Consider the following 10274-nt stretch of genomic DNA (forward strand, 5'->3'; position numbering starts at 1 on the left):
TCATCTGCAGAAATATCTGGGGCATAAACACAATAATGTTATTCTTTCCATCCCTCTCAAAGTTATTTATCAAGTATCAACATGATACAGTTTTGGATATATGATTGGTGTCATCTGCAGAAATATTAGGGGCACAGATAAAATAAATCAAGTTGCATTTTCCAAACCTCAGAAAATTATTTATCATGTATGGACACGATGCTATAATAGATACAGGATTGGTGGTGTCAGCAGACATTCCTGGGGTACAAATAAAATAACTTTTTCCATGTCTCCCAAAGTAGAAACTTTATTGTTCATTAGAATTATTCATAATAGAATTTTATAATGGAGAATTTTGGTAACACTGACAGAAAGATCTGAAGACATTCAAGAAGTTCACTTACAAGTTAGCTATGTACTGCTTACAAAGACAATATTTGAAAGTCAACATTTTACATTAATAATCTGCTAAAATAATATATGGGATGCTTTATGGATTCTTTTGGAAATGATATAGTTGTTGCGTTTACTTTAATGAAATTTGTATTCTTGAATAACATATATATAATTATTTATAGTAAGGAGTTAAAAATTTGGTATAATAAATTAAAATATGGTACTTTGGGGTTAAAATTTAGCATCTAATAAATAACACTAACTTCTCCTAGGAATCGAGCCCTGGAAATTCCTCTGGAGAATTCCATGTGATAATATGCCTTATCGAAAAATTATATAAGCCAAGTTGCTCAGAAGAGTCAATCTCTCTCTAAAGTTCTATTCAAACAGCTAGATAATTATTTACAAACTCTTAGTGCTTTTGTTGAAGCTTCTATTATAATAGTCAATTGTTGTCTGCTGCTGTTCATAATTTCAACAGTCATGCTTAATTCGTGTTTTCCAAAGTATTCAGGGAATAATGCATTTTTTCCTATTATCTAGCTTTTCATAATAGTTCCTGCACATTCATAGAACAATTTTCATAACAGAATTTATTCTAACGACAGATCTGTCCCCTGGGTATACAGTCAAAAGTGCAAAAACCCTTAAAAAACACAAATAATGGCGCTTTATTCCACAAAAATAGCATGAAACATAAATAACAAAGCCCAGTAGAAATGTATACAAAGACATTATTTACAGGAATTAACAACAGGCTCCTCTGTTAGGGCATTAGATTGCTAAATAAGCATCAGCACAGCACAGTAGCATTCAGATAACCACAAGGAAACTCACGCTTTGATCAATACGACGAAGGGAGAATTCACTTGATTTGCTTAGACTCTGTTTATACGAGTTTTTCTACAAAGCATCAAAGAATCTAGAAGTATCCCTGAAAGTCTCTCCTAATAGAGATATCCCCGTAATTCTTGTATTTTCTAGAATCTCCATTTTTATCGCCAAGTTATAGCATTGATCATTGACTTGGCATCCATTCTACATCCATTAAAATATCTGTAATTCTCTCCTCCTCGTTATGAGACTAACCGAGAATGCACCAATATTACAGATTCAAAGTTATAAAAATTACAGATAATTATCAATATTCTATGAATATATGAACCTTTAGTGGCGTGTTTTACATTAAACCCAAGATAATTCAGTGTTTCCCATAAAATTCGATTTTGCGAACACATTCTCATTATTCTTTTTTCTATTGCAAATGCTTCAAAATAACATGACAATAAAATTCTGAGAAGCAACTATAGCATTTTTATGGCAAGATTTTTTAAATTTCACAGCGGTCGCGTCCATTGCATTACTTTCTATTCAACAATCTTAAAGACAAAGCAAGAAAAAAGCAGAGAAAATGGCAAATATCATTACACTCCAAATACTTAATCTGTTTATGGATGTTCCGGAAATTTGACATAGGGGAAAAAAAGCAATTCCAGATTTGTTTTCTAGAAAGAATCAGCCAATATTAACTTTTCTATTGTTTCTCATTTCTGCAAATGTTTGGCTAAATGATTTTTGCACAATTAAAAACGCATTTGTTATGGGAAACCCGTAAATTGCTTTTAACAGGTCTAATTTTTTTACGCGATGACAAAAGGCTAATGATTGTGTCATTAACGAATAAAAACCATTTCCTTTGTACTCTAAAAGTTAATTATTTTGTCGCAGGGCAACAATCATTTAAGTGTTTTGTTCTTCTTATAATGGGATCGGATATACTGCTGCCACGATAGATCATTGCGATGGCACCTCATATCGTCAATATATTTACATAATTTTAACCATTTTCTTGTTTAGATTTTGACATATTTTTCATCAACTCTTAGTATATAAAACAAATTATTTCTGCAATTCAGAATCTTTTAAAAAAAACCTGATATATATATATATAATTTGTTAGGAACTGACTAATATACTGAGCTGCTCGTCAAAAACAATTTAGCACTTGTTTATTTTTACGATCTCCTGGTTTACCTATCAATTTCAGATAACGTCAAGATAATACCGAAATTCAGATTACACCAAGATCGAAAAGCTTCATTATATATAAGAAGGCAAAATTTCGCCAAGGGTTTTAAAATTACACCAACATTTCTAAGATAATGTATTTAATTGGCGATTTTTAAATCACATCGGTTAACGATGGTTTGTATTTATTTGGCGACTTATTGTAACTGTTTTAAAACTAAACAAGTGCCAAAAATTCTCCAGTTTAAATATTTATCTTTATATATTTTAAAAAAGAAAAAGAAAAGAACCATTCCCCCAGACTAAGAAATATAATTCACCAATTTTTGTTTCATAGGAAAGAAGACTATGACGCTTACATTCATCATTAAAAGTTTCATGCCCTATGCTACTTTTTATTACTTTCTCATATGCGCAATATAGGGAAAATATTGTAACCGTCAAAAAAGTCAAATTCGAGATTTTGATTAATCTTCACGATTGACTTTCCCGAGTTCCACAACATATTTTTAGAAAATGTCTGTCTGTCTGTGTCAAAGATAACTCAGAAAGCTTTGAGTTACACGGACAGTTTACATGTTTAATTTAGTTTAGTTTAGTTATATTAATGTCTCGTTGTAAAGCAACACTAGGGCTATTTTGGGACGGACCTCGTCATTTTGAACCGCGGTCAGATGACGAGGACGACACCTGAGCTGGCACCCCCCTTTCCACGCCACACCACACCAGCGGGATAACGTTTGGCATGACGGATTTAACGTGCAACAGACCCCCTTACACACGACGGTTCTTCGGTGGAATCGGGTCTCGAACCTTAAACCCTATGGCTCAAAGGCCGAGACCTTACCACCAAGCCACCGCGGCGGAACAGTTTACATGTGAAATAAGAAAGTGAAATTATATTACCACAAAAAACGCTGTGCAAGTTGAAACAGAAAATACCCTGATGTAATAACGTCATGGGACTCCATTTTATCAGAAAGCTTCTCCTTTTTTACTTTCTCGTATGCGTAGAACTGAGAAAGCATTGCAATTGTCAAAAAATTCGAGCTCGAGATTACGATGCATCTCTGCGTTTCATACTTCTCTGAGTTCGAAAAACACGTTTCTGGAAAATGTACTTCTGTCTGTGTCAAAGGTAATAACTTAAAAACGCATTGTGCTAGATGGTTCAAATTTGGTATACGGTCTTTGCACCAAATTTACAGGTTTCTATCACATTTTGAGAAAAATATGTTCAAAGGAAGTCCGTCTGTCCAATATGTTTGAATATGAGTTAACACGATAATTACAAAATGAGGAGAGGTAGATAAATAAAATTACAGATAATAAACAGATAATAATAAAAATACAGATTTTCTCATTTATAGTCTAGACACCTGTCGAATTTTGAGCCGAATACAACAATGTATTGAATGTCTGTCAATCTGTAATTTCAGAAACATGTACATGCGATAATTCAAAACCGCAATGACTTAAATATATCAAATACTGGCTTTTACCCGCGATTTCGTACGCGTAGATATAGATTGGAATTTATAGCATCAATGGCTTTATCTTTTGTTACTCCTGCGCATGCGTGAATTTTCAACGCCAATTGGGGCAACACAAATGTATGAATTTTCTACGCCAGTTGGGGTAACGCTATGGAGATTAAAAATTTTTAATTTTCTTTATTCTGTTTTATTTTAATTCAAAAGTACTTCAGAATGAATCCGAAAGATCGATTCATTAATAATGTTTAATTTTAAATGTATCGAAAACTAAGAAAATAAACAGAATCGTTTGAAATAATAGTCAAAATCATGTTAAGCCTAATCTCATTGGCGTGGTAAAAAAAAAAAAAAAAAAAACCCTGAAACTTTACTCATTTGGCGAATTTTGGCAGATTTTTGGCGGGAAAGTTAGTTTCTAATTAATAAACAATTAACCACTCAATTAAACGGAATAAATAGTAGCCTATGTCCTATTCCAGACTATAATCTATCTCTCAGCTAAATTTCATCCAATTCTGTTCAGCCGTTCTGGCGTGATTGACTAACAAACATCCATCCATCCATCCAAACTTTCACATTTATAATAGTAGTATAGATGGTATGGGAATTTGTGACTACAAGTGCAGTTTTGTGTCAATCGGTTGAAAAAAATATTTTTAAGCAGAAATTTGATTTTTGAATGCTATTTTTGAATACTATCCCAGGGATTAATTGCCAAATAACTTGCCAAGGATGACACGACAGATTCAGCCAAAATGCTAAGTTCACGCCAAAAGTTAATATTTTTCTTAATTATAGTACGCCAGTGCCATGTAAAGCGTTCTTTGGATGGTAAATTTATTAGTGATTATACAAGACTGTTTTGGAAAGACTACTCTCTCTGGTATGAAAAATCATGAACATCAAATTATGCATGAAAAATTTAATTTAAACCAATATTTCCAAAAAACCAGATGGTCGGAAAGGCGGTTAGTCACTTGCTTCACATCAATTCAATTCCAGCTCACATCTGTGCTGACAATGTCAGATACACGATTAAAATTCATTTTCTTACTCTCGAAAAAAATTATATAATCCGAAATTCTCTTATCATTCAAGTTTCAGCCATTTTATTGAAATTGGAAGACTCAAATAAGTTTGAAAAAAGATTCCACAGGAGGCGAAGTCAAAAATGTCCCTCGTAATCGAAAAGCAAATCGAAACATTTGTTGCCAGATACCTCGCGAAAAAGCGTCAAAAGGGAAAACTTTTCCCTCTCTTGAGAAGGAAATGCCTTTAAGGCAACTCGAAAAGAGCGACACCTGGCGTAGCTTCCACACACCAGCCGATTATCATACGCATGAAGGGAAAGAACCGCTAATGACGACATTCTGCAAAAAGTCTCATTGAGTAGTTATTTTAGCAGAAAATTAGATTTCATTTAAAGGGGGGGGGGTCAAATTCTCTCCGAAGTTAGAGCTTTTTTTACTTTTTTATTTTTCTGGGTTTCGTTCTCTCTTTATATTTTTAAACCTCTTTTTTCCATTTTTGCACTTTTCCATTTTTACAGAGATGAGCTATTTATCAGTATGAGATGGAATGGTAGTGAATATTTAACGAAAATATGAATATTTCATGTGGCTTTAATTGTAAAATATCTCATTACACCGGGGACCATTCACAAAATAAAATTCGCAAAGAGTTAATATAATCTAGGCTCGTGAAAATATCGTTATTTCAAGCACAAAAATTGAGATGTGAAATTCTTTAAAATGTAAACAAGTATTTTCTGTACATTTAAAAATCCATCAGTGTTTGTCTGTATGTTCGTGTATATAAATTTACAATGTTTGTAAGATCTTGATTAAATTTTATATATGTGTTCTTCAAGGAAAGAACATGTTCATTCTGAAATTTCTTCCAAACGTTTTAAATATTGTATAATATTTCGTATTGTATTTAAATATTGTTTTAATATTTCGTCCAAAAGTTTTAAATATTGTATAATAAATACTAAATGTTAATTAAAATCCAAAGAAATTTTTTTGGAGTTATTCGAATATACATTTCGAAAATATTGCCTCACGAAAATAATTAAAATTTAGCAACAATCTTTTTAATCATACCAATTTTATTTCCAAGCTTCTTTTCTTTAATTATTAGAATGTGTTACATTAAATTTTATAACAATCGGTAGCAATGTTTTGATAGAAATGTAGATGAAAGCAAAAACTCATTATCAGCAAAACTGTTCTTAATAAAAGGAATGGAACCTATAATAATGAAGTCTCCTATGGTATCGTTTGGAGACATAGAATTAAAAAGCCAATTTAGATTTATCATATACATATACGGTAAAAAATTTAACATTATTACTCGATGTTAACCTCCATTGCATCATAGACTTGTTGTAATAAGTTTGGGAAGGGCCAAATACGTCAAACATCTATACTCGATCATCGTTGTGAGGATAAAACGCCTTGGTAATCATATGAATTCTTCCTATTATCTCAATAATAAGAATGATTACATGAGATTTCGCGATTATAAAGGAGTGACAGTGCAGATTTTCAGAACATGGTCGAATATTATCGATAAAGTAATAATAAGTTTAAAAATTAAAGAAAAATAATTTTGTAAGGTAAAACATAAGTAAAAAAATAATCTCATAAGAAAAAAAAAGTAAACTAATCTTAATTTAATGATTAAAGTGCTGAAAACTAAGATATTGCATCATATCGCACATCAAATTATAGACTGAAGTATACTTAAAAATCACAAATATTTTAATTCAATTTTTTTAAGAGTAACTTTTCGAACAAGAGAGAAGTGAAAAGAAAAAATTTATTCGTCCTCCAAAATATATTCAGTTCCCAACATTACGATGGTTTTTTGGAATGAAATGGAAATAACAAACACCAAGACATATTAACAAATCTCTACAAAATGTTACTTATAGTATCTAAATATAAATAGATAATAATGATGATGGAATTTTAAGGAAAACTAACATTGGATATTTTTCATGCAATGGATTTAAATTCTATGTCAGTGGCGGCCGCTTAATGGGTGTGAATTTTGATAACATTAATCAACTGACGGCAATAACCGAATTGGGTAAAATCAATTATATTTGTTATCTATATTTGATATCAAAGATTTTCCTCAGGGCTGTACATAATTTATATAAAAAATAATAAAATTCATTAACTATTGTTGAATATTATTTTTGCTTGTAAATTAAACATTAACAATTCATTTATATATAGTTCATACATTTGTTAAATGATACTGCTAGCTGCGTTTCAAAATATCAAGAGCTTGGCTTATTTTGGTATCCATTGAAGGATATTCTACAAGACATTTATCTTCATCAAAATTAGCAATATTTATTACTTGAACACAAAAAATTTCGGAATTTTCAAATTTTTATTAAAAATATGGCTGGAAATTTAGAATTGTGCCGCAAAGTGATGTTGACTCATTATAGGTTAACTTTTATACCGATTAAGAATTTCGATTTTGTCTTTAATACTGAAATCAAGGGTTTTTTTTTTCCTTTTTATAAATGTTGTTTTCGTAATTCCATCTCTGGTTAGCAATAGTTTATTAATTTTCAAACTACAGCTTATCCCTAACTGCATTGCTATCTTTTTAATCCAATCCAGACCGCTCTAATCCAAATAAAAGAATGTGAATACCATCTCATGGGGAAAAATTATTACAAAATGTTTCCGTACAAGAGAAGTAAGAAAGTTCATCTGCCAATCATGAACGAGGGTAGAAAAAAAAATGATAGATCAGTCCTCTACTTTAGAGCAAATAACATTACATGATGTAGTGATCATACTAAATTAGTTTAGTTATATTAACGCTCCGTATTAAAGCAACACTACTGCTATTTTGGGACGAACCACGAAATTTTGAACCACGGTCAGATGACGAGGACGACACCTGAGATGGCACCCCCCTCTCCACACCACGTCACACCAGCGGAAGGACGTTTGGCCAGGACATTTAACCTGCACCAGACCCGCTTACACGACGGTTCTTCGGTGGAATCGAGTTCCGAACCTGAAACCCCCCGGTTCCGAAGCCGAGACCTTACCACCAGGCCACCGAGGCTCCCATACTAAATTAATATCTTTAGAAACGTTTGAATTCGTCTGTCGGGACCAGAGTATCTTGATGAAATAAAAAAAAATGATAACATTAATCAGCATCATATTAAGCAATGTTCACTGTATTATCTTATTCCATAATAAGATTTCACAGCATTGTATTTCTTTCATTTACAAATCGTACTAATTTATTACATCATATTGTGATGATGCCGTTTTTTTACTCTTCAGAACTAATCATTTCAAAGAGATGTATAAAATCAGGGATGATTACATTCAAAGCTTGAATGAACCTCGTACAGGTACGTATCCATCAAATAATTAACGCAACTACCTGTTGCACAAGAAAGCTTTGAAAAAGAGAAAATATGTATCATTACTTCACATTTCTATAGAAAGAATAGTACTGGTGGTGATACCGTATTTTACTGGCCAATAGCCTATGGCGGGTCGTTCGCCAGTAAGAAGAATTTGTACTTGAACTAGTGATTGCAATTAATTTTAAAATTTATCTTTTCTTTCGTTTTATCTAAACAAGAAAGACTGCGATTTTATTAATTTGTATGAGTGTCCCTAAGTTTAGAGATATGTGTTTATTAATAAGGATATCATCCAAAGCGTCAATAAATTTAACGAAATAATGCTGAGGAATAAATAGAATTTTTAATTAGTACTTTTCTAAATTGTATTTATCTCATTCTTTGAATAACCGTGATTTTACTATTTATTAGTTATTATAATAATATTTAAATAATTATTTTGAATTCTTTAGTGTTATTATATTTAACTAGAACATATGTTCTCCTAGAACTATTAATAATATCTGCCATAGTGCCTCACAGTGCCTGAAAGTTGCAGTAGAAAATGCCATGCTTATTATAGAATGCTTTATAAATAAAATTTCTATAATTTGTAGAGCACTTTAAATGTAAATATGTAGTAAAACTAAAAATAGACAATAAAAGAGAAAAATTCTATGAATTAAAAAACGTTACAAACATTGAAATCAAATATAATAATTAAAAATGAATCGAAACAAATAGTGATCTATTAATAGAAAAAATGCTTAAATAAAATAAAAGGAATAATTTCCAATTGTCCTGTGAATGAAAAATATTAATGAATCAACATAATAATAATCTCAGCCCTCAGCTCATCGATCTTTTCTGCAATCCATCATAAAAAAATGTGAATAAAACGTGAGGTTTATGATCCCACTAAATTAACTAAATTTTATTCTAATTTAATTTTATTCGTAAACTTAAAAGAACCTCTCTGAGTTGCTAGGAACCGAAACAGAAGTTAGGATATAATATTAGCAGGTATATTTTTAAATTTCATTCAGCCTTACAGACAGTGCTAAGAAATTACATATACTGATTAATGCAAAAGAAATATAAATGAAGCTCGCTGTTTCTTTGACATTTCTTCTCTCATAAAGGTTAATAAATTATTATGCTGAAACTTAAATATGAAGTTTTGCTTCTCATTTCTGAATTTTTATAATCTTAAATCCATTATAATCCACTGAATGCACATAATCTTGAATCCATTGGAATTTCTTCATCTAGTTATTTTACCCAATCATTTTATTTCCCCTTCCCGTGAGTACGTTGAGAAGAGGTACATCTCAATATATTAGCTCTCCCTTTGCTTTGGCTTTCAGCTTTTATGGTGATACTTGGTTAATGGATCCAAGCCTGTTAACGTGTCCTATCTTCTTAGTTTAGTTTAGTTATATTAACGCCCCGTTTGAAGCAACACTAGGGCTATTTTGGGACGGACCTCGTAATTTTGAACCACGTTCAGATAACGAGGACGACACTTGAGTTGGCACCCCTCTTAACACCACACCAAACCAGCGGGAGGACGTTTGGTCAGGACGGATTTAACGTGCAACAGACTCCTTTACACGACGGTTCTTCGGTGGAATCGGGTCTCGAATATGAAGCCGAGACCTTACCACCAGGCCACCGCGGCCTCTCCTATCTTCTTAGAGTGGGATAGGGGTGATTTGTACATGAACTGGCGATGACTATTTTGTATCAATCACTGCAACCGCATTATTATCTGCAGTAACCGGTCTTATGGAAAGACCCATGCCAGAGAAAGCATTATGTTAAAGCCTTACTCACTTTTTTTTCTGAGTATTTTGGCCGAATGAAAGGGGAAAGAGTAATAATCAATCAAAAATGATATTAATAACTTGTTGTTAATAATAGTCATTAAATTAAGATAATAAAAATAATTATAGCTCTTCAAACTTGAAAAT

Source organism: Argiope bruennichi, chromosome 7 (assembly GCF_947563725.1).
Source record: "Argiope bruennichi chromosome 7, qqArgBrue1.1, whole genome shotgun sequence".
NCBI classification, from domain to species: Eukaryota; Metazoa; Arthropoda; class Arachnida; order Araneae; family Araneidae; genus Argiope; species Argiope bruennichi.